The sequence below is a fragment of the Chlamydotis macqueenii genome, chromosome 26 (assembly GCF_036417535.1).
Source record: "Chlamydotis macqueenii isolate bChlMac1 chromosome 26, bChlMac1.mat, whole genome shotgun sequence".
NCBI classification, from domain to species: Eukaryota; Metazoa; Chordata; class Aves; order Otidiformes; family Otididae; genus Chlamydotis; species Chlamydotis macqueenii.
This window is the reverse complement of record NC_141581.1, coordinates 2,270,001-2,297,201: the sequence shown is the minus strand read 5'-3', so window position 1 is coordinate 2,297,201 and position 27,201 is coordinate 2,270,001. Positions and strand designations below refer to the sequence as shown.

Genomic DNA, 27,201 nt, shown 5'->3' with positions numbered 1-27,201 from the left:
GCCTGATGGGGGAGGAAGCAGTTTATTTGCAACCATATAGCAGCTGAAGCCTCTCTTTTATTTCAAAGTATCTTTCTGCTTTTGCTTTCCAGAAAACGAAATGCACATCCACTTCTTGCAAGAATGAGAGCAACGTTCGAATGAGAGCAACGTTCGAGGCGTTCAGTGTGACTGCAGGAGCTATTTCCAGTCTATACAGCATTTTCTGCCTGCGCTGAGTACATTGAAGAGCCCATGAAATGCTAACGATCTCCAGACTGCTGGAGATACAGTCCTAAATAGAAGGGAAAAGTCTCTTTGAGAGATTTTTTTTTTCTCTTTTTGCCCATTCCATCTCCAGAAACCATGCAGAACTTTAACACCTCCCTTTGGCTAAAGCTTTCCAAGTTACACTTGAAAAACTGAAAAGGAAAACCAGATGGGGGTGGGGGAGTGAATAGAGATGATCCGACAGAGCTAAAATATCCATTAGTGGTAAATTCCACCATCTCCTCCCCCTCCCAAAAAAAAAAACAAAACCAAAAAAACCCAAAAAAAACCAAACGGACTGCATGGGTCAGATTCCACCCGCAAACCAAGAAGCCAGCTCCAACCACATTCACTCAGCCCTTTTTATTCTCTCGCTTGTCTAACTGGCTGCTAGGCAACCCGAGCAGCATTGCTGCTCATATGCATTAAGTATTAACTATTATTTCATTCCTTCCCCTCTTCCTACAGAAAGGCAGCAACCTCAATCCTTAGCAGATGGATCTTTTCCCAGAAGCGAACGCTGGCTAACTAAGCCGGAGACAAGAGTTAAAGCCACGTAAGGGATGAAGATACTTGGTTTACCTACAGGATGCTCTCGATGTGGGCGCGATGGGATGCACAGGATTTCCAGCCCCAGCATTAGCCACCTACCCCAAGCACGCTCATTGTGGGCTGACACACTCATTTTTGGTCTACAAGGAGGTGCAGCTACTCCCAGCCAACCTCTGGAAGCAGCTGCCTCTGCGCTGCCTACGCAGGGAATCTAAAAATCCTGATTTCAGTTTGGTGCCCAGAGTGAAGCCATCCGAACGTCCCCCTTGCTCCTGCCGCACCCAGCCCCTGGATGGCGAGAGGCGTCCCTACGGAGGGGGTCACTCTCCTGTGACAAAAAAGTCCCCGTTTTGACAGGATAGGTCACAAAGCCGTAAAGCAGGCGAGATGGACAGGAGAAAGGGCAAGCTGAGGTAGAATTTGAGTCTACACAGCGCGCAGGGCTTTCTGCTCCTCTCCCTCAGAGCGAACCGGTTCTGCTACCACTTGGCAAGTAGCATCCCCATCTTTGCCAAAGGCAACTCTTCCAGCAATTTCAGGAGACATTTTGCCTGAAGAAACAAAAAAAAATCGAAATGGGGCCAAGACAAAAGCAAGCAGCAGCTGCCAGTGTTTAGAAATGGCAGGGATACTGCAGGTCAGCAAAGAAATTCAGCAACATAGTCAGCTGCCCTTGACAGACTGGTCCCAAACTTTGGTGACACTCCTGTATCCAAAGTAATTACCAGAACAGCCCTTACAATAGAGGGGGAAGGTGCTGCTAAGGACAATAAAGCCTCAGGACAACAGCTTTTTCACCTGCAGGAAGGCAGGAGAAGGAAGCGGCTGCACGCTGCTGCCCTGGGAGGAAAGGCTGCTGACAGGCAGAGCCCAGCACTCTTCCAGCCCAGTGACATTTCTGAGTAATTACAAAACCTGAAGATCCATTATAATGTTAATTTGCTGGCTAGTTGTTGTGGAGAAGCGTAATGAGATGTTGTGTAGCTACGATGCAGACTGGAAGGAATGCTAAGAATGCCTCCACTTGCAAACGGAGCAGCAGCAGGAGGAGCAGGAGCTGGAGCAGAGGAGCATCCATCCACACACCTCTGGAGCCTGGGAGCACGGAGCAGGTCCTGGCATCAGCCCCTCTCTTCAGATGCAGAAGGCTCCACCGCAGCCAAAACTCAAGCTGCCGAGCAGTGGTGATGTTCAGCCAAGCCAGGGGCTAGCGAGTGAGGACAAGGTCAGGCACGCTTGGCTTTCCGCCGGTACACGGGTGCATCAGGTCAGGGCACCACTTGGTATCACACCTTACATTGCCACGCTCCAAACAAATTAGTATTTGCCTCAACTGAGAGCATCCTATTGATTTATTTCACCATCTTAATTCATGTTTTGAGGCTAAATGCTTTCTCCAATACAGGCCAGCCAGAAAAATGTTTGGTTTTCACATTATGAGACATTTCCTGGGTTGGAGCTGCACTTGTAAGCAACAATAGCGAGCTACAGCTGAGGATGACAAAATCTTTTGAAATTAAAACAAATCTCTCTCTACACAATGACTCTGCCCATTTCACAATTAAGAAAAGCAGTAATTTTGGTTTGGTTTTGGTTTTTTTGTTTGTTTGTTTTTTAAACACTACTGTCACAGACATTCGGCACCAGAATCAGACATCATTTCATTTCTGAAACACACCTATTAAAAGGACTGCCAGATTTGATATAGTTTTCCTCCACAAAATAAATTGATTAAATGAAAACTAAATTGGAGACCCTAAAGCTTTGTAACAGTAAACTTCATGTAGCAGTTTTGTAATTTGCAGGTGGGAATACAGAAGAGTACTCATTTGCAGTCTAATACAAGTACCTAGTTACTCTGCAAAACATTTTTAAGCTATCAATAGTATCTAAATTATTCAGGGATGGAAAAAACAAATTCATCTCCTCTAGAAAGAAAAGCCATCAGCCGCTGAGAACAAAGTAACTACCCTCCTAAGGCCACATAATCAGCAAAGCGAATACTAGGAGAAAAGTGAGAACCATCAGCAAAGGGAAAAGTTTCCTAGGAATACTCCTGCAGTCAACACGTGTTTTCTAACAGAGCGCATTTCACACGATACAGCATCTTCCAAAGCAGCAGGAAAGGCAGAGTGAGAAGCAATGTCCTAAGCACCACCGTCTTCTCCCGGTGATTGCGGGGTCGGTGAATTGACCTGCCGGTGAGTGACCGCAGGGCTCAGCGCTGGGGACACCTGCTCATTCCTTTTCCCCCCAGATATTTCAAGTGGCAACAGCCTGCCACACTTGTTCGCTCAGGCAGAGTTTAAATGGCAAGAGACCCCCCCAGACAGGGCAGAGGGTCTCTCCTGTGCCACTCCACCACCGAAACGGTGTGCACTGCGATCCTGTGTTTGGCTCAGTCCCCTGTCAGTCAGTTGCACAGCTTTTAATTCTTGAATCACACGAATGAGATGGCAGTGGTGGGGGAGGAATCGGGCCTCTTCTGCCAGGATCCTGGTGGAAGCTGGAACTCCCTCAGCCGCCCAGATGTTTGCAAAATCACACAAAGAGCCTAATTAACAGTGCAAGGATTAACAAAACTTGTTATTGTTATAAGCAAGGTCAGCCTCCCTCACAGTGCCACCACAGCTCACTTGAGACCTTCGTACCAAAGCTGCAAGAGCCAGGAACAGCTGTTTTCCTTCTGGAACAACCAAGGCGATGGAGGATGTTGTCTGAGCTGTAGCACCTGCACACCCATGCCTCCAGGAACATGAGCTGAATACTCCGGTTTCCAGCACCCTCCAGAATGGCCTGAAGCATCCACCCATTCTGTTTTGGTTTTTTTTTTTTGCAAAAAAAAAAAAAGCCAGTGCAAGAAACACTGAATTGCTCTGAAGCATCAGCAACACCCTTTTCCCTTGTTCTACTGCAAAGAACAATGCAGATCTGTCATTATATGAAGCAGAGGCAGATCAGTCTGAGACATTAAGAGCCAAGACCCTGCTCTTGTGTGGGCTGTGAAGCTTTCTCTGGGTTTTTTCCTGTAAGAGATTGCACGGGTGGCTTGATTAAATCACCTCAGACTGATTTCTCCTGTCTGAGCGGCACAGCTTCAAAAGCACCCAAGGAATCAGTCAGCATTCATACCTTCCAGTGGTATTGGGGATTCACTTCTTTTTTTTTTTCTTTTTAAATTATGAATTGTTTAGCTATCGACCCATTACTGCTCTCTATTAATTTTTCTTTCATTGACTGAATTGACTGAAACCCAGTCTTTACAAAGAAAGCCAGAAGAGACGTGCTAACACTAATCTCACCATTCCATACAGTAAATCCCCTATTTGCAGCTTTCTTCCCCAAAAAGACAAAGATGGAAAAAAAGACATTTATGAAGGGGAGAAAGGAGAGGCGGAGGAGCATTCACCATGGATGTGTTTCGGCACTGTGGGTTTATTCTGTCACTTGAAGCATTGGACTGGGGTTTCTACAACATCCACGCTCGACCCTTTCCTACTCGTGACTCTCAGGTCTCTCACGGGCTATGAACTGTAGGTATTTTGGTGGTGGGTGCCCCATCCCTGGAAACGTTCCAGGCCAGGTTGGATGAGGCTCTGAGCAACCTGATCTGGCTGGAGATGTCCCTGCTCCTGGCAGGGGGCTTGGACTGGATGGGCTTTGAAGGTCCCTTCCCACCCTAACCATTCTATGATTCTATTTACAAGCCAAATGTGCTTCAGACAACTCCAAGCATTTCAAAAAAGCTTCCAGTGCCTCCAGAGAGCCTCAGTTCAGCAGGCAGCCAGTAAAGGCCATTGCAGTGCCCATTTTAAAAGCAGAATTATTTGTTCTCTTAAAGAACAGTTAACCTTTTCAGTGGCTCCGTTACGTACGAGGAGAGATTCGGGTGGGGAGTAGCGGGAAGAGTTTCTTCAGCGCAGCCAGATGGAATTCCAAATCCAGACAGTGCAGTCGGGGAGCGAAGGGGAAGATGTCAAAACATGCTTTCCATTGGCTTAACAGCACAAAACACAACTGGTTTAAAATACTATATACAAACAATTACTGTCCTGCTAACAGAACCGTTGCCAATACAAGTGATTTTATAATCATTGTTGGCTTAAACCAACAGCAACAGAATTCTAAGTCAACAATATGGTATTTTATTCTGAAATAATTGCCTGGGATGCTACTTGACATCAGATTTCAGTCAAAACAAACTTTAGCAAATGATACGTGAAATGATCCCATCTGCCTGCTTCAAAGGCAAAAAAAAGGTAGATTTTTTTAATCCTGAATTTCCAGTTCAATCCTCCAAAACAGAAAGGTCGGTTTCTGCTCTTATTTAGCATGTTGTAAATCAGAAGAGAAAAGATGGAGTTTAGTGGTGTAGGTCAGAGGAGTACGTACAATCCAGACATTAACAGCAGTTTTTAAAAATCAAGTATGACATTAATGTTCTTAGTGGAGAAATTCTACTTTCTACAGATGGAGGAAAAAAAGAAAATACAATCATCTTCTCTGCGTTTGCACTTACATGGTTCAGGCAAGAGGCACTCCACTAGAAATAATGCACATTGTTCAGCTGAGCATTCACATCACATTATTTTTTTCTACCACAATCACTGTATGCCAAAAAAGTCAGCTAGCTCACCCTCCAGCACTGACACGGAGCTACAGAGGGATCTTTCACAGACACAATTCCAAAAAATGGGCTCAGAGTAGTACTGCACGCAGTTTATATTAAGTTCATAACAGACATTGCTGTCTCTAGGAAAAAAAACAGTTACAGCAGTCGTGCCAGAAGCAAAAAGGGGGAAAAAAAAAAATAAAAAATTTGTGTTTGTAGCCTCCACCCTCTCTTCTGCAAGTGTATGCACACGTGTGTCTAAGGGAGAACGCTGCTTGTGCTTCTGCCGTGGGAAACAGCCACTGTTGTTATAAACTCACCGAATGGCCTGTTCTGGTTTTGTTAGTGAGGGGGGCAGGACAGAGATGAGTTTACCCTCCAGACCAGGTTTTCACCACGCTGTTGTCTCAAGGGTACGACGCAGTCACCTGGCTGCGCCCCGCTGGGTCAGGTTGCTGGGGAGCGGAGAGGCGGGCAGGCTTTTATCGTCAAAATCCTCCGCTGGGACATTCCTGGGCTGCATTACTGCTACTTTAACAGTAGCTCAACCCTTATCTTAAATTTCTAATGCAAGAAAATCCGTAAAATTTTCAGAAACCCGATAGAGAAAAAGCTATAAAAACTATTGCATAGAGGCCACAGGCTATCAGTTCTCACCAGCTCTCAATTCACTACTAGCCTAGGATGGCTATAAGCCAGGAGTGTAAAGTAGAAATTAATCCATAGACAATTTACTTTTCTCCAGCAGAAACACTGCATAATGTTCTGGCTAATCACGTAATTCAACCCTCAGAGAGGAAGAAGGCAGTTAGAAATCAGGAGATGCATTCAAAGTGTTCGCTGTGGAATATTTTGTTGTCCAACATCAGAATATAAATTCAGCCACGTAGCTGCCAAAATAAAAGCTATCAAAAAAATTCCTTAATGATAGCCTAATAAGAGACTCCTCACCAAAGTATTAAGTAATTCTTCGGGGAACATGAATAAGAATTACAATGTATGATGTATTAATTTAGTTATTTGGTAGCATTTTTAAAAAAACCTTGAGTTTTAAGGACATGAGGTTAGAATACAGCTGGAAAAATTCAATCCACAACATAAATCGCCTCCTGAAATGTGCAGAGAGAGGGAGTGTCACTGAAACTATCTTGTGTTTCTCACTGGGTACTGCAAACAGAGCCACATGGACGAAGAGAGTTTTAGCTCATCTATGGTCCACGCTCCCAAATATTTTTGTTCCAAAATTCACTTTTTGAGAGCACTCTCCGTGTGTGTTCACTTGGACTGTAAAACAGCCTGAAGAATGATACAGGAGTCACTTCAGCAAGTAAGTCCTCCATCACTCTTTTCCCCCCAAATTCTAATTAAATCGGAATTAAATTTCTCTAATAAATAATTTCACCAGGGGTTGGTTGGGTGGTTTCCCTCACTCAATTTTTCCGAACCAAAACATGGCTCTGAGCCATGCTCCACATCTCCACCAGCTAGCACCCTGCACGACTGTCTGAAGGAGGGAGAGCAAATCTGGGGAGGAACATCCTCGGAGGAAGTGCTTCTCCTGGAGGACCATTCCCATCCACACCCCGTGGAGCAAAGGGAAGCCAGCAAAGGCATTGGGAGCTTCTCTTCCGAGGACACAGAGCAGCCACAGCCATGCATCCCGTTCTCAGTGTCTGGAGGGTAAAAGTCAAATGTCTCTGCACAAAGTATTCTGAGAGGGGACGAAGCAGAGCAATGATGACACCATCCCAAAAACTGCATATGTGATTTTGATCAGTGAGTAAAGCAGCAATCACTTGAGGATTTCAAAGCACTCCACAAATATTAATCCTTACCAGCCTACCCATCTCAGCTTTCTGCCTGCTGGAAAAAAGGCAGGTATTGAATTTTTCCCTAATGGAAAATGGAAATGAAAGCACAGAGCAAATAAAGCAGGTTTCCCAAACAGACTCAGAAGTATGTGGCATCTGGATCAGAAAAAGATGAGACTTGCTAGATCGGACTAATTTTTGCCTCAGAGCACGGTCCCGCAGGAGAGTCTGAGGTGGCACAGGAGCCCCAGCAAGGACGGGGTGTGGAGGCAAGGCGGCACAGCAAAAATGCGGAATAAACATCACTGCACTCTTTGGAACTACACCCCATGGTAGTGTAGGTATGTATGTACACATACAGGTACAGTTTTACATGTCTGTGTGTATATAAAAAAAAAAAAGATACATGCGTCTCCACATACACAGCTACAGACACAGCCCCAGGGCCTGCATAAACACACAGAGAGATTTTATTGTGACAGACACACCCTCTGATGTTTTGATATTAAAATGTCTCCTTTCAGTCCCTCATCAAGGAAGTGATGATTAGTGCTTTTTACAAATGAGATGAAGACAGAGCTTGCACGGTACCTGTGGAGCTCGAGAAAAAGCACATCTCCCTACAGGGCACCAGTAGGGGATGTAAAAAAAAATTCCTGAGCGTTACAAGAAGGCAGATCATGTATTTATCATGAAAAAGATGCAGAAGAGTACCCGCTCCACAGTTTGCAGTTAGGAAAGATTTACCCTGCAATCCACCACCCAGCGCAGCTGTAATCCACCATGACAACAGATACAGTGGAATGCGCAGAAAGGCACCGCCTGCCCCATCCTCGCGTGTGCCGTCCTCACGCCTCCGTTAGGAATCACAATGCTGACTCCCAAAGATCAACTCAAAAAACTAGGAGTTTGTAGTTCATTAAGCACCAACAAGATAGCCTGCACATCGTGCGTTGCCTCCGTGAAGGCGCGGAGGGTGTTTGCTCTCAGTGAGGCTGATCTCTGGAAGGGTTCGGTACCTTAAATAGCCTGAAGATCCTTCACTTGAAGGCGTTTTGGGCTCTGCCCTGGTAACGAAAGGCTGTGGCTACGGCCCTTCCCAACAGCAGGGAGATGACGCAGCAGCAGCTGATGAGGCACCGCACTGGAATGTCTTGGATGGGGACTGCAGAGGAGGTTTCTGTGACGGATAAGACACCCTGCCAGCAATAAATAATTAACCCCTATCGTTGTCGTAAGGCAGTCTGCTCTGCCTGTCCCATGAAAGCACGGCGAGCACTTGGGGGGAGAGACCGGCTCCCGCGGCGCCGCTGTACCGCACCCAGGATAACAGATCCTCGGGGTATGCCAGGGCTTCCTGCAGCAGCTCAAACATTCATGGTTTTTAATTGGTATTAGATAATAAGTCTAAAAGAAGCTATTTCTACTTAGTGCCTCCACCTCAAAAAAAGATTAAATAATGAACTGACTCAAAATTTCAGCAGCCAAGTAAACCTCCCAGAACACACAGTTTATTAAATGTTACAGAAATGCTGATTGCACTGTCTGTCTAAAAACAAGCTTGGTTGGTTGTTTGTTTTAGGTGTTGTTTTTAAAAAGATATTTAACTTCTGAGCAGCACCTAGATTGGAAAGAATGCAAATGTAGAAAACAGCAGTAGTGAGAGTCAAAAAGCACTTCTGCTGCTCCAGTTTGATTTTAAACACAAACTGTCTGGCTTACAACTCCTTACCTGACACAATCATCTCTAATGGCTGCAGCATACAAGATGACACTCTGAAATTTAAATAAGCACATTTATTAGCACAGCAAGCAGCAGTTCTAACCATCCGAGTGCCTCCTGCCTGCCAACGGCTCCTCTCTGGTCGTGGTGTTGGAAGCAATCTCATGGGAACCATCAGAGTAAATGGTGTTCCTAGAGGAAAACATGGACACCAACGGATCTCTGGCTAAGCCGTGAGGGGGAACAGCCTTTGCTTTTTTTGCAAAGCCCAGCTCAAGTCAGAGTGCTGCAGGTTGTCTGCCTCAGCAAGTGAATGTAACAGAGCCGCTGCCCAAAAGATGAAGGGTGAATGTTGTATTTATGGTTTGGGGGAAGGTGATTAATACTGAACTCAGAATGGAGATTTTTCTACCAGCTGTGGAGAACAGATAGCCTGCAGGCAAGCCCCGGTTTCTTCAAGGGTTTTAGGGCCTGGGTGAGGGATATTTCACTTTCAAGTCTTCTGAACAGTGGTGTGCCTCTGTCATATTAAGAAGAATAAATATTTGGTAGGGAAGAAGGAAGCTCTGAAGGTTAGCTTGGCGACCAGAAGCCATTGTTTCTCTTATTATCTGTACCTATTAAAGAAAAATTTCCTCCCATGATTGGTCATTTAAGGTCATGAATATTTGAAGATTTGCATTTCATCTTCTTTTGGGGGGAAGGGGTAGAGGTTCAAACAGCACATAAAATATTTTGTTTAAATGCAAGGATTGAAGATCAATTAGACAGAGCTAGTCCTTGTGCAGTTATTCACGTACCTCCACATCTCACAGCCCAGATGCCAAGTTGTTTTTTGACTGCACCATCCAAGACAGCTCAGGGCCAGTGGCGGAGGAGAAAGAAGAAAGATATCCTTGCACAGACCAACGAGGTGACGACACTGAGAGCAAACCTACAACACACTGAGAGGTTGCTCTTATCTCAGAACTTGTTTCCTCCCAGCTTTCTGCAAGCTTCATCTTATCAGAGGCTATGCACAAATTCCCTTTATGGTCCAAATAAGAACAGAGTTTGGGTAAGAAAAAATGAGACTGCTGCCTGCTCGCCAGAAAGGCCCCAGATCTGGCTGAACCAACTGGAATATCCAGCTCTGTGTGGAATCCGTCCGTCAGCCTCACTTCCCGTGAGCATCCCCAAGCTGCACGGAGAGGGGCCAGTTGTCCACCTCTCCAGATCCCTCCCGTCTCCAGCTGTAGCCTGGGTTGCAGCAGACTGGAAAGGTTGGGCTGAGCAGCAAAGGAGAGGCACGCTCGCTCACGGGCGGCAGCGATACACCGCTTGGTAAGGACAGGCTGCCTTCTCCACCCTCCTCAGAACCCTGCTTTGTCCAGGTGGAGACTCAGCTCTGTCCCCAGACACGGGTGAAACCCTCCGCCACCACGGCCTCTGTGCAAAGCTACCTGAGCATGTTGCATCTGAGGATCACCTGGACTGTTTCTGCCTTTTAACACTGTTTTCTAAAGGTGCCATTCTACAAGACATATCCGTAATAACCACTCTAAAGAACCTTTCCAAATCAAGTGAACAGAATAACTTCAACCAGTGCTGCATTCAGGCCATCACTGCATCGAAGTGTAGGGCTGCTGGGTGTCTATACGTGATAATAATAAAAATTAAATGCTCGGTGCCCTGGTTTCTCTAATCACTATAGCACTATTTTAGGGACAAAAAAGTCCTTGTGAAGTGTCCCACTGTCTACCTGCTCAGCTACACAAAGGCAGGCTAGTCTAACTCAAAGACACGTAAAACGCAGTGTATTTGACAGAGCAGTGAACAGGACCTTTACAGGCAGTTGCTCTGTGATTTCACGATGGTCACGCTGTGGTCAGATAGTTCCTCAGCCTGGTACCCCACCATTCACACACATGTACTCTGTACAAAGCATACGAAACAGATGACCCCCTCTGCCCAAACCCGGCTATCTGTGGACTAACATTCCACATCAGAATTCTCTTTATACTCCCAATTACGCTCATAAACACGGACATTTAAGTTCCTCCTAAGACGTTGCCTTATCTAGCACAGGTAGGGGTATACTACCTGTCAGCACCAGGTTCCTTTTTCTAAAGGCCGCGGAACTCCCAGCATCCCAGAGATCCTCCACCAGAGATGAGAAAAAACAGAATAACTACTATAATTCCCAAAAGAAGGTGAACGTTTGATCAGCTGTGCGTTAAGCCAGAAATTATCCAGTATAGTTCCAGGGTTGTCATGGTGGCAATGGGATCTTAAGCTGATACCAAAGAATAGTCTGGCAATGACTAACGAGGTGGCAGCTAAGGAAATGGCTTATTATGCTTAGGTTGTTTGCTTATTATCATTACACCCACGCCTCTTCCTTTTTCTCTCCTTTCCCTGATGTTTCTTGTCAGTCTTTAGCTAGAGACATCTCCAAAAGTAGGAGCATCCTTAATTACGGGCTTCATTCAGTGGGGCCCTCTGCCTTGCGTCAACCTTGAACCACCAACCACGCAATGCCAGACAAACTCCCGAGTAACTGGTGCATCACCGCAGAGATTCGGCATGGACTTCAACCCAGCGCTTCCAAATGAGTTGGACACTTACAGAACTCAGCTACGGAAGCAGAACCATCTTCACACCCAGATTCACTCATGCCACGTCCGTAACATGCCTGCCAAGGAGACACGCACGTGTTTGCGGCACACACCTGCTGGTGCGTTCGAGCACGGGTTCAGTTCCTGATGGGAAAAGCAAAGCGTGTACTCCAACGCTGTAGGATAAAAGTAAATCCAACCATCAAACTCTTCTCGAGAAGGGATAGGGAAAATATAATTTAACATGCAAACGGTACAACTTGGTGGCCAAGAGAGGAGGCAGCAGGCCGGGAGGCAGGTCTCCTGCCCTAAACCCTGGATTTGCTGCTGCTACCACAGTACAACCCAAGTCCTCTCCGATGGGAGCAGCCGAGCAGACAACGTTTTGGAAACCCCGAGCCAGACTGTGAATTTCTCACAGCAGAACAGCGTCAGCTGGCAAGGGCACAGAAAGGAAACACGCTCCTTCAGCACCACGTACGGCAGCAAAATCCACAGCATACACGCAGCAAGCAACAGAAAAGTGCTTTTGTCAGCTGCGTTTGGGCTGCCTCGAGGGGTGTGACAGGACAACTCCTGAAAAGCAGGTGCTGATCTCCACAGAGAGACGCTGCTACACACATCTTGGACACGGTGGCATCCACAAAAGCCTTCTCGCCTCTCACTTTCCCTTTGTTTCTGGTTGTGTTCTGCATTTTCTTTATGAGGACTAGAGACTTCACAAAAACTAGAGGTGCCCTGAAGAAGTCTGAGCACGAAGTCACTGTGCTGCAGAAGACAGTGACGTGTCTCAAACTGCTGGTCTTCATCATAGCCTACACACAGGGAGGCTGTCGTTTGTCCTCATACACATTCAGACATTCCCACACATAGAGCCAGAGAAGAACCACCTCAAATGGAAAAAATAATTCCTGGAGACTGGACAGTCATAGTATGCATCAATGAACTGAACGATGCAGCAGCGAGGAATATTGCTGCAGTCAAGGCAATTATTTCTTCTGTCAGCTTCTTGCTAGAGACAACGAGGATTTCCTTCAGCAGGGTATTGATTTGTGACAAGAAAAGAAAGAATCTGATTTTTTGGGGTTTTTTTTGCATTTGCTTTCTATAGAGTCATCACTGGCACAGCATTCCGTGACCCCTGTTTCTTTGAAAGCAACTGCAATGTTCAGTCATTGATCTCATCGCTACAACACATTTGTACCATGCTGAGACTGCTGCGGCATTTATTAAGCTCAGAAAAAGAAACCCTTAATTTCTTAATAGAAATCTAATTTATGCAAAAAAGCAAGCTTATCAGTTGCCTTTAAATTACTTTCCAAACGCCTTCGTTGGGCATTTCTACAGCTCTTAACTCCTGTGTAATACCAGAACAGCAAAGCAAAACAGTTTATTAAGTTCTGTTTGGGAAGACTCTTGCTACTGTTGTAACTCAAAATACTCCTTGTAAATTTAATGCTGGAGAGATGCTGCCTAACCCCGCAGTGTTGTAAGCAAGCAGGAATACCATTGGAAGAGGAAGATTTTCGCACTCATTGACACAAAATCACATGTCTGCACATCACTAAATATTGTTTTAACAAGTCAGATGAATTACACAAATTTAAACTTTTCCAGTCCTTCTGTTCTAGCCGGGTGAAATGAAAACATAGCCATTTTTCACAAAAACATGACGTGAACCTGAAGGTGGTTTGTTTTTTTTTTTTTTTTCCTCTTTCCCCCCTAACTGGAAACAGTTTGTGTCCTGATGGGCACTGCAATAATTGCCTCCACGCTTTCTGCATTAAGAAAAATTATTTTCTGTAGGTAGTGCCCCATACGAAAAGATTCCTCGTTGCTCAGTGTACTCATGGGTACATGGCTTGGCCTGAAGAAAAGTTTTGTTGTCTATTTATGGTGTATTTATGGTGTAATTAGTTCATACGCTACTTAGACGGAAACGGCCGAACGTGAAAAAGCCAGCACATTCTTAGACAATAAGGTGAATTTGTGAATGTTTGAACACAGGAATAAGGAACTGCCAGGCTAAATAAGACAAAATACCGAGTCGCCAAGCGCAGATTACCAAAAGAAACCTTGCATACGTTTCAAATATCAGAAACATAATCCCGGATCACCCAGCTGCATGTGCCGAGGTTTGCGCTCCTCTCCGCAGCACCCACGGCAAGCCCTGGCACGCGGGTCCGAGCGGCGCTTTCCTCCAGCTGGCCAGGCTCCAGCCGTTAACTGCACTGGCATTTGTTTCCAGGGAGGGGAAAGCAGGGAAAACTTGGTTTAAATATAACTCGGCAGCCTCCAGCAGAAACTTTGGCTGAGAAGCGGAGTGGCGAGATACGCCTGTTGAATCAGCACTGCCCTCCCCGCGCTGTGACTCCGCACGCCGCAGGACGCTTTTAGCTCTAGAGTACTAAAACTGAACAAGGAAAATATGCTAGAATCCGTTCAAACAGCTCTGTTTACAGGCCTGTATTAAAAGCGAAAACATGTTGTGATTAAACCTAACAGCTGTCAACGCTCCGAGGTGTTACAAGCATGAGACTATTTAAAGACAATGACTGGCGCCATCTATTTTACGGCGATCGAGCTAGGAAAAGCTACAGTTATTAACCACTGACTGAAGCTTTACATTTATGGCGGCTCTGAAGTTGTCACAGAGAGGGTAACAAGCACAGAGGTGACTTTTGGTGGCAATGAATACTCTCAGCTGGAAAATTGACCCCAACAGATAGCCAGGACACACGACACTGGTGGCACTCGCTGCTCCTATCTTCAATGATTACGGCCTTAAATTACTATTTCAGATTTACATGCGCAGAAATATACAGAAGATTTATTTCTAACGTACCTTCACAACGATTTAGCAGCAACTCTCTCTAGATCGCACTCAGCCTTAAGTCTTGTGATGGGCGACCCCTTCCATCCCTCCCACCCGTGCTACGGTGGACTCAACAGGACGCGATGAAGGTGGGCCTCCATTGACATGCCAAACCTACAAATTGATAAGCCAAACCTACAAAATGCTCTTGGAGAGGACAGATCTGATGCTGAAGGAGAATGTGCAGCATGGGGCCATGGCCACGGCACCCAGCGCATTGCCTGCGCATCTTACACCCTCTCAGTTGCTGTAGCACAACGCGGGGACCCTTCCACAGCAAACGGAGCTGGCGGGCAGGGCCCCAGGACAGGGACACGGTACTATGAGAGGAATTCATGAGATGCAAATGGCACAGCGGGGAAATGCAAAGCGGGGACTGTTTTGTGGAAGCCCCGTGTGAAGTCCGACCGACCTGGCTCTTGCACCGCTGTGGCAGCAGATGCTCTTACCACCATCCACGAACGCACGGGGACCATTCCCGTTTTGCAGAAGGTAAGCAGGGACAAAGAAATTCCAGCTGTCAACCCCTTGCTTTCTTTTGTGTGCGCTTTCACCCTTAAGGCCAAGATCCTGCAGTTACCTGAGAAGCCAGATTCCATTTGGAAGTGTGAGTTTTTCCTCACCTGACTTCAGCCATCCAGAAGTCAAACTTTGCTCATCCTGGATTCCGTCAACAGAGAAACAGACCTTCAGAGGCTGATTCAACCCATCCTAAAATAGGTAACCATGAGAGGGCCCTCCGAGATGCCTTCCCTTCCCTATTGCCTGCCTTCTGCTAGACGTGTGATTTTAAAATAAAACCTGAGATAAGACTGAATTTATCTTAAACTGACTGAAGTAAACACACAGAAAAGTCAAGCGGCAGAGGCACAGAATGAACCCTTGTCTTTGGGAGCTTACGGCACCCAATTTTGAGACTGATTTTTTTTTTTTTCCTTTTTTTTAAGCCAGCAATTACTCTCTGTTTTCAAACGATTTGTAACAGAGATGGAGAGCTGAAAAGTTTAGGCTGAAGCAGATGAAAAAAGCCTAATCTGAAGCTGAGCGTGGTCAGTTTAAGGATATTCCAAGCCTAAAAACATAAAGTAAATTTAAAATAAAATTATTACTTATTCCATTTCGCTCTTTAATTAGTTAAGATTTGCTTCTTTCAATAGCAAAACAAAAAAAAGACTCTGGAGTAGTATCTAAATAAAAAGAATGGAAAGATTTAATCAGGCTGCAGGAACTCACGCTTGAAATAGGCACACACACACCGAATCCTGCTTTACCAGGCGCTGAGTCTCGTTTCACAACGTACTTTATTCCAAACAAACAGGAGAAACCAAGTCAGGAATAGACGGTAGACGCTTAAAAATAGGTCTTAGTGCCATTTTCGCTCGTTTCTAAGACCCGCGAGCAAGCAAGCGCTGGGATTTCAGAGCTCTGGCAAACTACAGGGATGAGCTGGAGTTGAAATCAGACCCCCCCCCCCCCCCCCCCCCCAGTCAGACTGGGAGGAGCGCCCGGGGGGAAGAGGAGAGAACAGACGAGGTGCGCGAGGAGCGGGCCGAGGGGCCGGCCCCTGCCCCCTTCCCAGCGCTCGCCGGGCCACGGAGCGGGAAGAGGCGGGGGACGGAGCCCGCCGGGCTCTGACCGCTCGTTCCGCCCCAAACCTGATGCTCGCAGAGGAGAAAAAAAAAAAAAAAAAAAGAGCCGGGAAGAAGTTCTGTTACCGCGGGAGGGACTCGGTCCCCCCCGGGCGGAGCGGCGCGGCCACGCCGGTTTGGGTTCCCGAGCCCCGCGCAGGGCGCGGAGCGGGGCCGCGCTGCGAGGTGGGGGGGGGGTTCACCCCCCCCCGCGCCCCCCATTCCCAACTTTCGGAGGCGGCAGACCCCCGGGAAACGCTCTGAGGCGCGGAGCTTGCGGGTGGGACGGGGGTTGGGGGGGGGCAGGACCGCGCCCTCGCCTCACCGACCCCTGCGGAGCCCTCCAAGCGCCCCCCCCCGCTCGCCCCTCGCAGCGGGCGGGACCCCCCCTCCCCGTCCCGCTCACCTGCCCTCCCCGCCGGGCACCGCGGGCTGCGCTGGGCTCCGGCCGCCGGGGCCGCGCGTTGCTGCCGTTGGCAAGTAACAGTCTCCAGGGCTACGGTCACTATGGCGCCTGGCGCCGGGTCTCGAGGCAACTGTTGCTACCCTCTCCCCCTCACGTCACCGCCCGGCCCCGCCCACCGCGCCGCCGGCGATTGGCTCGGCGGTTGCCTGTCGTTGGAAGGGCGGGAGGCGGCGGGGATGAGCCAATGGCGGCGGGGAAGGGGGCGGGGCGGAGAGTTGGCGCGCGCTTTGGCGCGCTTCGGCAGGGCGGGAGGAGCGCGGAGGGGGAGTTGCGGGGGGGGGGGGGCGGGACACGGCGCGGGGGGGGGGGGGGGGGTGCTCGAAGCAGCGATCCTTTTGGCTCCGCGCTTTGCTAGCGACCAAAAAAGTTAATTTTCCCGCTATTAAGTATTTAATACTTAATATGAAATATGAAAAAGTTCCCGTTGGCTGCTGGGCAACGGCACAAATCCGGTCCGCGCACGGGCGGGCGCGGGGTTCCTCGGAGCTGCCGCTGGTTTCTCCCCACCCGAGCTCCCAGTTCCCCGTGACATCAAACCGCTTCTGTAGCGATCGGCTGTGACGTCACAACCAACCAAGGTGGGGAGGGAGGGATGGGAGCTGATGGAGAAACAGGGGTGAGGGGTCCTGGTTTAGTGCGAATTTTAGACATTTGGGTGAATTGCTGCGCAGCATCCTTAGGCTCCCGCTTCCCGCCCCAGTGCAGGCGGAACTGGGGATGCGGCAGGTGCGGGTAGACGCAGCATCACCATCCCATGACACAAAATTACCCATCTAACAGCCAACAGAGCGTCCGGCATAGGTGTTAAAGAACGGGCTAAGTCCACAAAACGCTGGGCTCCAGTCCCGAACGGCTGCAGCAGCGAGTGCGTCTTCTGCTGAGCTCCATCCGGAGCCCGAGCGAGTCCGGAGGAGACATCTGCCAGCTGCCAGCAACTTGGGAACGGCTCCCAGCGCCACGCTAAGATGGAACACGCGCAGAATCCCGCCACCTCGCAGACAGACGTGTATTTGTACACATGCGGCACGACAAGGCTTTGGGATACCACACCGGGAAAATCCTGGTCACGAGTGGGAAGATGTCACGCATCTTTTCATGTTGGTGGCGGAGAGAAAAACGAAGCCTCTGGATGCAGAGAAACGCCAAAGCAATAGCTCCCCCGGTGAGAATCGCTGATACCCAGCACGGATGTCCTGGTAGCGGCTCAGGCTGGAAACTCAGCAGATTTCAGATGGAGTTTCCTTGAAATCTCTTCCCTGAGTGACCAGGAGAGACTCCAAAGATTGTGCTGGGTGAAGAAAGGGATTTGTAGCCTTAGGCTTACATTTCCAGTAAGACAGCAAGGCAGCGGCAGGTGAACACATGCAGATTAAAATCCATCCATATTGAAGGCCTTTCTTCCTTCATTTGGGGGGGGAAAACAGGCTTTTTGTAGCGGGCATCACCAATTCTACCCCTGCAGGGCTGGGATGCTCCTCTGGACACAGATTCCTCCAAAAACAAATCAGCATGTACAAATCTTTCCTGGTAGTTAATGCAACTTCCCTGACAATTTATAGTAGTTGCAAGAACGCCAGCTCACGCTGAGCCGTCTTGTCCCAGTCTTTTTGCAAAGAACGGCCAAATTCTCTTGTTTTCTGGCATTTCATGCAGGCTGTTCCTAAGAAAGAGACGGTGAAGGGAGCCCTGACACTGCTATTAATGTGATTTTTCTCTTCACTTCGCATTTGTAATAGGTGACAAATTGAAACATATTTGAAAGTTTAGATTTTTTCAGTGTTCAAATTCTAAGAGGTTTCTCTTTGCAGCCAGAGGATCTTGATAGTATTACAATGCTGATGAGCCTTTGTGGTTAAGGTTAAGTACAATTTTGCTCCTAAAGAAGAAATTACGAACGGAGGGTTAGCTTTAAAAACAAGTGGGGATGTGTCCTTCCTCTTATTGCCGGGGAATTGCATCTCCCACCAACCCAACCTCAACCTCGCGGCTTCGACTTCTGGGTTAACCCACCCAGAGTTGACCCAGTCCTGTATCCTGGGCATTTCTCTTAAGTTTAAAATAAATGACAGATCTGAGGTGGCTAAGACACTTGTTTTAAACACAGGAGAGGGAGGTGCTCCGCTCCCCACGTCCTCCCCTGTTTATTTTAATTCTGGCAGTTAGGGCTGCATAATGAAAACCAAAACGTGCTCTAGGTCGGTTTCAGTTCTCTCTCTGGTTTTTGAAGGCAGGTGCTGCCAAGGAAAGCAGCATTTTTTAATAAAGCTTTACGGAATGCTTTTGTTTGTGGAGGTTTTCTTGCTTGGTTTTTTTTTCCCCAGTTAAACCAAGCAGAATCAGCACGTGCACTTTTCAATTGCTCAGAAAAGTCACCATCAGACATTTCAAAAGGAACGAGGACGATCACCTTCTTGACATGCAATAAAAAGTTTTTATGATGTATTTTTCTGTAACGTTTTCTGAAAAGTATGTCCCAGCCTAAGCCAAGGAAGTGTGTGGAATTTGTACCCATGGAGACTCCAATAACACAGCCAGCTCCAAACGCCGCAGGATTATTAGTTTTCTTACCTAACATATCAGGAAAGGAGCGAGTGGAAAAGAGAGAGATGGGGGGAGAGAGTGACTGAGTGAGGTAATATAAATTGGAGAGACTGGACCTGCTGGTTAGCATTTGGTCTGTCCGCAGATTTGGAGCTGGTATACCTGCTTGCGACAGGTTGCTATGAGAGTTATACTAGAAAAATTCAGAGTTGTGTGCCTGAGCACCAAGGACACGCCGGGTGAGATTTTGAGACGCTCCAAAGAAAAAGAAGTCGCTCTCTTAATGAGTTGTAGACCCTTAAGCCAAGGATATTTAAAAACCTCAACTTTTAGGTGAGGGTGTAATTCCTTAATAAACAGAAAAATAGAGACGGAATAGTTTTTGAGAAGTCATCTAATGCACATCCACCTTTACCATGGGAAATGGAGACCCGATTAATATATTTTTCTTAATAGCTCCTTCTGATGGGTTTGAAGATTGTTCTAATTTCTTCCCTCAGTCTCTCATTTTCTAAATGAAACAACCCTCTGGTTCTTCTGTAAGAAAAATCCAGGCCTTTCCTACAGAAACGCGACATAAATAGTTATTTTTCATCCAGCAATACCACGGTCACTTATTCCCGCTTAAGTGCTATACTTTGCATTTGGCCACGTTGCATTGCATCATGTTTATTTTGAGTCATCACTCCAATTCACTAAGAGCTAAACGGAACCCTTCAGAAGTGCCTGCAGCCCATCCCAGTTTATTCTCACCTGCAAGGTGTTACTGCACATCTGTTAGCATTTTAGCTTTTAGGGCACGATTCTCCATGGCACGGCACCTGTACCTCTGAAAAAGAAACGTAAACCACGTTCAGATGTGCTCCTCTTCTTTGCAAAATGTCAATTATTGCATGAAACCCAGAGCAGAGGTTCCCTGTCTTCTTGTACCCTGCCAGCAAGATCCTGAAATTCTCCATGTTCTCCATACAACCTTGGATAAAGTCCTACAAACCTTGGAAGTCAGCCGGTTCCCTCCCGGGAATGTAGGGAGTAATGACAGGGCTGTTATTTTTAATTAGGGACCGATGCGTCACCTCTTGTGTCAAGCTGATCACTGGAATGAATTTTTCCTGGTTTCTTGCAACCTGTTGCCAGATCCCACCCCTCTCAGCCCGTACAGTATCGGGGTGGGTCTGGGGGAAGGAGTCTTACTCAAGAAAGCTGCTGGTAAAGAAGGAGAAGAAACTAAGTCTGCTTGCGAAGGAGCACGTTTGCTGCAGCTGTAGCAGATACCCACAGGAGGGCACGGTCCTCAAAGCAAACCAGAATTCAGCGCAAATCCAATCCCGCTCAAAGGATCCGTTCGACTTGATTTCAATGAAGGGAGATTTTGGTATAAACGAGTCTTTTGATGGAAGCAAATGCCCTGAAAAAGTAGTAGGATCCTTTGAAATTTCATGTTGCTCTGTGAAAAATACTGTAGTTTTGGTGGCTGACAGAGGGAATTTAGATGAAGCTTTTCCCTTGAGTTGTTTTACTGAAATAATGAAAAATTTCGCAGAGGATTAAAACCGAAACCAAACAAAAAATTGCCTTTGGGTTTTTTTTGCTTAAAAAAAAAGTTTGGTTTTGTTCAGCCAGTTTTAATGTCTGAATTTCTCAATTTTTATACAGGTACCGACCCAATCAGCACTTTTCTACCTGAAAGCTCTGTGTCAGGCTCCCTCCCATCCGTGCTGTATTTCACTGCTGAGTGATCCGAGTGCATCTGGTGCAAAATACAAGGAGCCTGAACTGGTGGTGCTCTCTGTCCATTCTACCAAAGTATAACCAGCACCATCCCATGCAAGCTAAGAAGATTGTCTAAACTGTGATAATGGATTTTCTTTGAATATATCAGCAATATATTCACGGTGATTTTAAGTTGTGATGCTGATGGCATAGGTTCTGGTTTTGTAGGCAGGTAGTTGCTCAAGAGAAGCACTTGGGAACAAAGTAAATCTCCATCCCTGCTGCTTCTGAGGAAAATTCTTCAGAGCGACTGAAGCAAACTGAAGCGATGGCTTTTCCTGCGTGGAGCTGCTGCATCCCTTGAGCACTACAGCGTATTGGTAATGCTGGGTGAGAGCCTGCGCTTCTGCATCACACATTTCTGAATCTGCTGCTGGTCAGACAACATCTTCTTCAGTGCTTTTGGCTGGGCTTGACAGGATAAATCTGTTGAATGTGGTTGTGCCAAGGCCATGCTGGAATTTCCCAGTGGCGTCGTAGCACGTCCTCCTCTGCCCACATCTCTTCAGCAGGAAAATGAAATCCGGGCTGTCACTGCTCCAGATTTACAGGATGCTCTGTCCTGTCCTGACAGCCTACCAGAGCTCTGCTTTCCTTCCAGCCTTACCTAGCCTGAAAGCAAACAGGTGAGTGCTGAAGATAGGAGAAAGAAGAAGGGGCATTCAGCCCTTCCCTTGCCCTTTCTTCTGTCTCCCTTGGGTGGCAGCAAGTAACGCAACAGTCCCGGCAAAGGCTTCCTGGCTCGCCATTTTAAGAACATGGACTCTGAAGAGGTTACTCCTCTCAACCTCCTGTCTCCCCCCTAACAAGTTTTTAGCACAGCTAGAAACCCAAATGCTCTCTTCACCCTGGAAATTTCCTTTCAGCAGAATTAAAGGACTACGCATTTATCTGGAGTGTTATCTGTTTGGTTTGGCTGTAGCCATCTGAAAATTATGCAAAAAACACTGGGTATGGTCATGGAAAAAACAGTGTATGTGGGTTTATGTGTGCCACTCCCTGCAGGGAGCTGAAGCTTCTCGGCTCCCAGAAGCTAGAGGAGGATGTGTCCACAACCTGGACATAATCAAAGATAGTCATATTGATATCACTAAATCAATATAGCTTATGTCAACACAACTGCTGTATAGAGGCAACGTCTCTGTAATTAAACTCTCAATGCCTGAATAGCCCTGGCATAAGGTTTCAATGGAAATTCTGTACAATGCAGAACTTATTTTCTAGTGCAGTGAATTTAAATAAATCTCCCCCTGTTTCCCAGATAACCACAGGCACCAAGAACAATGGGGAGGGACAGTAACCAGCAGCCTGGGAGGGCGTGATGGACAGGGTCAACAAGCAAAGGCCCTGGGTGATGTGATGGGATTGCAAAACCAGCAAAACTGCTTAAGCGGTGTCACCTTCAGCACCTGCATTTGAGCAAAGAAGCGTTTATAAAGCACTGTCATGGAGAAATCCCCCAAACCACTTCCGGGGTGCCTCTCTGAAGTGCCTGTGCAGTCACGCCAGTAGCATGGGGAATAAACATGAGGAGCTGGAGACCTGTGTGCAGCTACAGGGCTACCATCTGGTTGGGATCATAGAGATGTGGTGGGATGGCTCCCATGACCAGAGTGCCGCAACGGGGGGATACAGGCTCTGTAGGAAGGAGCTCACCTGGGGATGGGTGAGGATTAACAAGGAGACAGGTAAGGGTGGCATTGTAGTAGGTGTTTGTTACAGGTTGCCTGACCAGGAGGAACAAGTGGCTGAGGACCTTTACAGACACGTATGAACAGCCTGGTGTTCGCAGGTCCTGGTCCTCATGGGGGACTTCAACTGTCCTGAGAGCTGCTGGAGGGACAGCACATCAGGGCACAAGCAATCCAGGAGGCTCCTCAAGATGATCATCAATGATACCTGCCAGGGGTGAGGCCAAGGAGGAGCTAGTTTACATTTCCACATTTAATCAGTGCAGTAATGTTCTCTGGAGAAACTCCAAACACAAACCCCTTACCTCCAAGCTGTTACTACCACTGCTTCCAAAAATGCACTGCATGAATGCAGCTATGCTGGCAAAAAAAAAAAAAATTTGGGATTCTTTTTTGTAGTTATTATTAGCAAGAGACAACTTCTGGTTGAAGATGTGTTTTCCCCACCTCTCCCCTGGCCAAGCAGTGTGTGTGACTACTGCCCAGCCTGCAGCCATGCAAAAATCAGTCACTAGCTCAAACCACCTCTGTCTGTGGTTTACACTTGTCTCCCAGATATAGATATGCTGGTGGAAAGATTACTGCCCTAAATTCACACCACCTTCTTGTGCATTTTGGAGGTGACTGTTACCAGCAGCGAAGTTGAGAAATTATCACTGAAATTGCTATCAGGCAAAATCAGCTACCCTAATTTCGACAAGTTATTTACATGATTTAGCCCGTATCAGTTGCTTTTGCCTGCAAGGATTTAGCAAATGTTTGTGTGTCAGCAAATCTACAGGGCTGATAATCAGCAGGTGTGGGTAGCAGCTGGCGATGAGAACTTCACTCCTCATCTGCTGGATCTGACAGGGATGTGATCTGCTGTTTAAGACACCTGAGTCTGCAGTGAGGTAGGAGGGAAGAGCTGTGGGGTTTCTGTACTAGTGGCCTGCTGGAAGAAGGATTGCAGAAAACAGCTTCTGCTGTACTTATGGGAGGCACTGTACTGCAGGAAGGACAAGAAAAGGGGCAAAGACCGTGTGACTGGATATAGTGTAACTCACATGCTGACGGGGTAAGCTGCGGTGGAATCCTTCTGAAGACCAGACTGTGGGAGGACAACCACTTTCTGTCTGTCTAGCTTGTGAATGTTTTCAATATTTCAGGTCACTTTTTCTATCCTGAACTGGGACAAAAAGTTGAAGTCTTACAGAAGTTTGGAACCTGAGTATTAAACAGAAAGGTTCAGTTTGTTCGTATGGGGAAGTTCAACGTGGTCACAATCGTAAGAATGTTAAAGTTCTGTAACTGTTTTACTACAATGAGCTTATGTTTAAAAACACTGAAAAACATGAAGTAGCCCTGTGGATTATTAACATTTAAGACTGAATTACAAGGGCATAGGTCCTACACCACACGCCTACGATAGTTAACCATCAGCAGCAGCTTCTCTGCCTGTATTGTCTCAAAGCACACCGAATGGGACCTGGAGTCTGTGTAATCAAGTGCTAGAGCATGTTTCCATGCTGCTGTCTCCTCCTCTGTTTACACATTCATCCCCTTTCCTGGTTACAACACAGTTTAAACGGGGAGGACAGACAGGGCACAGCGTTCTGCTTTGGGCGACCTGCCTGGTAAACACTGTGACACCACTGCAACAAAGCAACCAAGTCCCTTGGCTTGGGAACCGTGAAGCAAGCCTGCTGTCCTCGTCCCACAGCAGTAAGAGAAAAGATGTAGTTATTTTATTTACAGAAGTTCCAGAGACGCAGCTCTTTTTTTCTGAGCTGCTGGAAAAAACTTCCCTCTTCCATGTGTAATTTCTCTACGCATCTCATTTTGGAGCAAATGGCTTTCCATCAAATTCTTTTTCAAAAGTGGCATTACCTGTGGGCATAAATAGCATTGCAATTTGGTTTTAGCTTTAATGTTCAGAGGATATAGGCAGAACCTCTGAAAAGAGGTGATATCTAGCATCAAACTAAATTATTAAGTAGGCTAGAAATTCTAATTCTCCACTGCCTTTAACACTTTATAAACACATATGCCACATACTATATGTTGCATGTTGGGTAAAACAACAGCCAGCCTTTGCCTATACTGCATTGTTTCAAAATCCACTGCTGTGCAGGCTTTAATGAGTATTAAAAAAAAATGAAAAGGTGTTTGTGCCCACAACAGACAGGGGAAATACATTTTGCTCCAGTTCTATTTATGAGAACAAAACTGCAGAAGAGTCATGTTATTACAGACTGAGGCAGATAAAGGTCAGTTATCAGCTGGTGTGTTCTAGTGAAGGCTTCTTGGCTTTGCTGAAGCTTTGTTGATTTCTGAGAGTTGGATATGAACCTAAGAATGTAATTGGGTGTGGGATTTTAGTGTGTGGAGGGTTTTTTTAGGTTTTGGTTTGTTGTTTTGTTTTTTTTTTTTCCAGAGACCTACACCTGTTTGCCATACAGCCTTTCACCTGACCAGAAAGATGTTGCAAGTCCTTGGTGGGAAAGACGACATGACCTGTTCGAGCTTAGAAATTACTCTCCTATAAGCAGACTCTTCTGTCTCCCTTCCTTCCTTGAGACTGCGTGTTTACCAGCATATTTTCTGAGTGCATTCACTCTCCTCTTGTTGAGCTTCATGTGGAAATGGCTGAAACAGTGTACTGCCCCCCATACTCTGCTATCTTTCAAGTCAATGTCCTGAGGTGCAACAACATCTCGGGTTGAGTCCCTTGCTGCCAGTGTCTCTGGAGCTGGAAATTGCTGAGGGTTATCAGAGGAATGCTAGCCCAAAATAGCTTACAGATCCAATGCCAGGGGCTGGACGGGAAGGGTGATAAATGTGAAAAGTTGTGTAAACTGTCTTGGGTCATTTAGGTCGGCAGATATGACTTGTTCCAAACGGGGAATGATTCAGCCGAAGAACAAACTGATTTCCACTCTCTGTGTCCACAGCTGTATGAAGAGATGATTCTTTGCTTGAGGTCAGAGAGAACTTGCAAACGGAATTTCTTCTGTTTCACCAGAAAGCGGGGTGACGTTCTGTAGGTCACAGGAAACCTGTGGTCAAGATGAAGAAAAACGCAGCTCTCGGCAGCAGCCAGCCTGTGCCTCGCTGACAATCTAACCCCTATCAGGAAGAAGTGTGCTGTCTGTACACCAGTGTTTCGAACCACAGCTGGGTGATTTGACGTACACAAGCCTGAAGTACCACAGCCCCAATCTGCATTTATCCTGGTCCTTGTCAAGGCACTTACCCTACCTCTCTTGTCTGGTGAGGGACTCCTCCGTCCTCGATGGCATCTTCTTCCACCTTAGTCTTCTGCTGCAGCATGTTAAGTACCTGCAAATGTCAAGGCAGGACAGAAACATAAAGGGATCATAGAATCATTTTGGTTGGAAAAGACTCTTTAGATCATCGAGTCCAACAGTTAACCTAACACTGTCCTCACCATTAAATTTACCAACAGGAACAAAATGGATTCTACAGAGTTTTTGGTCCTCCCTTGGAGGTCAAGCCTGCATTATCAACAGAGGTGGAGGCTGCTTAACCTGCAGCCATCTCCCCCTCTCCCACAATCCTGCGTCACAACCACGACTTAAAGGTAATGTGAAACTTTGATTATTAAGAGTGCCTCTATAACTGAAAGGCATCTTCAAAGGGGAAGGTCTTTCAGCATTTCCTGAGTACTCCACATTTGCCCACTATCTTCTGGAAGCTTGGTCCACAGTCAGACTCTATAACCACAAACTCTTCCCCACTCCACCACCTCCAGCTCTCACACTTTGTGACCTGCCTTTTCTAAGGGCAGCCAACATGACTGTTCTTCAAACCCGTGTCAAACTAAAATTATAACTTTATACTAGTATTTGACAATTTATTTTATTTGGATAATCTATATTAACACTCTAGTGTGGGCTGACCGTTTAAGACAATGCATTCCAATTGTTAGGTCTGCTTTACAAACACCAGGACACTACGCTTGCTTATCTGCTCCTTTGCTGTAAAATACACAGCTTGCTTTGGCTCTTGATCTTGGCAGGAAACAAGCCACAGTGCATGGCTTCTTCTGCAGGGCTGTGTTAATTGGCATCAGATGAGAAACTGGCCTTTATTCCCTTTGAAGTCCCAAAGACTAAAAATGTCTATGCAGACAGTAGATACTATTATACTTTTCTTAGCTTGCTTCTCTCCTCCCTGTAGCCAACAATCACAGGACTAAGACATGTATTTGATGCTTTTTATTTTTTTTTCTCCCCCACCCATGCCAGTATACAAAACTCATGCTAGTTGCAATTTTCACGGCATGAAAATTCAGTCAGATCAGCCACGAGCCAGTGATTGGAACAACTGATACCTGAAAAGACTTTCCAGCCTTTCCTGGCCTAGCCAGCCACTCCTAAAATTCACCCCAGGCAACTGATTCTGTACTGTGTTAGTATTTTGTGGAACTGCTCGGGCAACGCTGGTCTTGGTGCCTTAGAAAACGAGAACCCTGAGACTCCACTTGAGTTAATTGCTAGTAAATATAGAGCCAGCGAAGATCCTTGACAAAGGGCACAGTCACTCCAGTGTATTTCCTAGTTCAAGCTTAACAACTCCGTGTTTGTTTATGAAGGGCTGGGCTGTGCCATCACCAATCAATAATACCAGCTCTTGTAGTTACACCGAGGTACAAGCAGATCCCCCGCAGGCAGTGAGAAC

The 27,201-nt window shown here is 46.7% G+C and overlaps 1 protein-coding gene and 1 long non-coding RNA gene across 6 annotated transcripts in view; both read right to left on the bottom strand.

Annotated features, from left to right (window-relative positions):
• Positions 1-16,547, bottom strand: part of RFX2 (regulatory factor X2) — a 59,565-nt gene extending 43,018 nt beyond the window's left edge. For all 5 annotated transcript variants that reach the window (XM_086767388.1, XM_086767387.1, XM_086767390.1 and 2 more), the window contains exon 1: positions 16,454-16,547. The gene's annotated coding sequence lies outside the window, so the exon portion shown is untranslated. The remainder of the gene's footprint in view (positions 1-16,453) is intronic.
• A 402-nt stretch (positions 16,548-16,949) lies between these two features.
• Positions 16,950-25,841, bottom strand: LOC147597515 (uncharacterized). Its single transcript, XR_015261192.1, has 3 exons — positions 25,754-25,841; positions 19,808-19,883; positions 16,950-18,004 (listed from the first exon to the last, which is right to left on the bottom strand). It is a non-coding gene; the product is annotated as an uncharacterized LOC147597515 (long non-coding RNA).
• Positions 25,842-27,201: the final 1,360 nt, after the last annotated feature.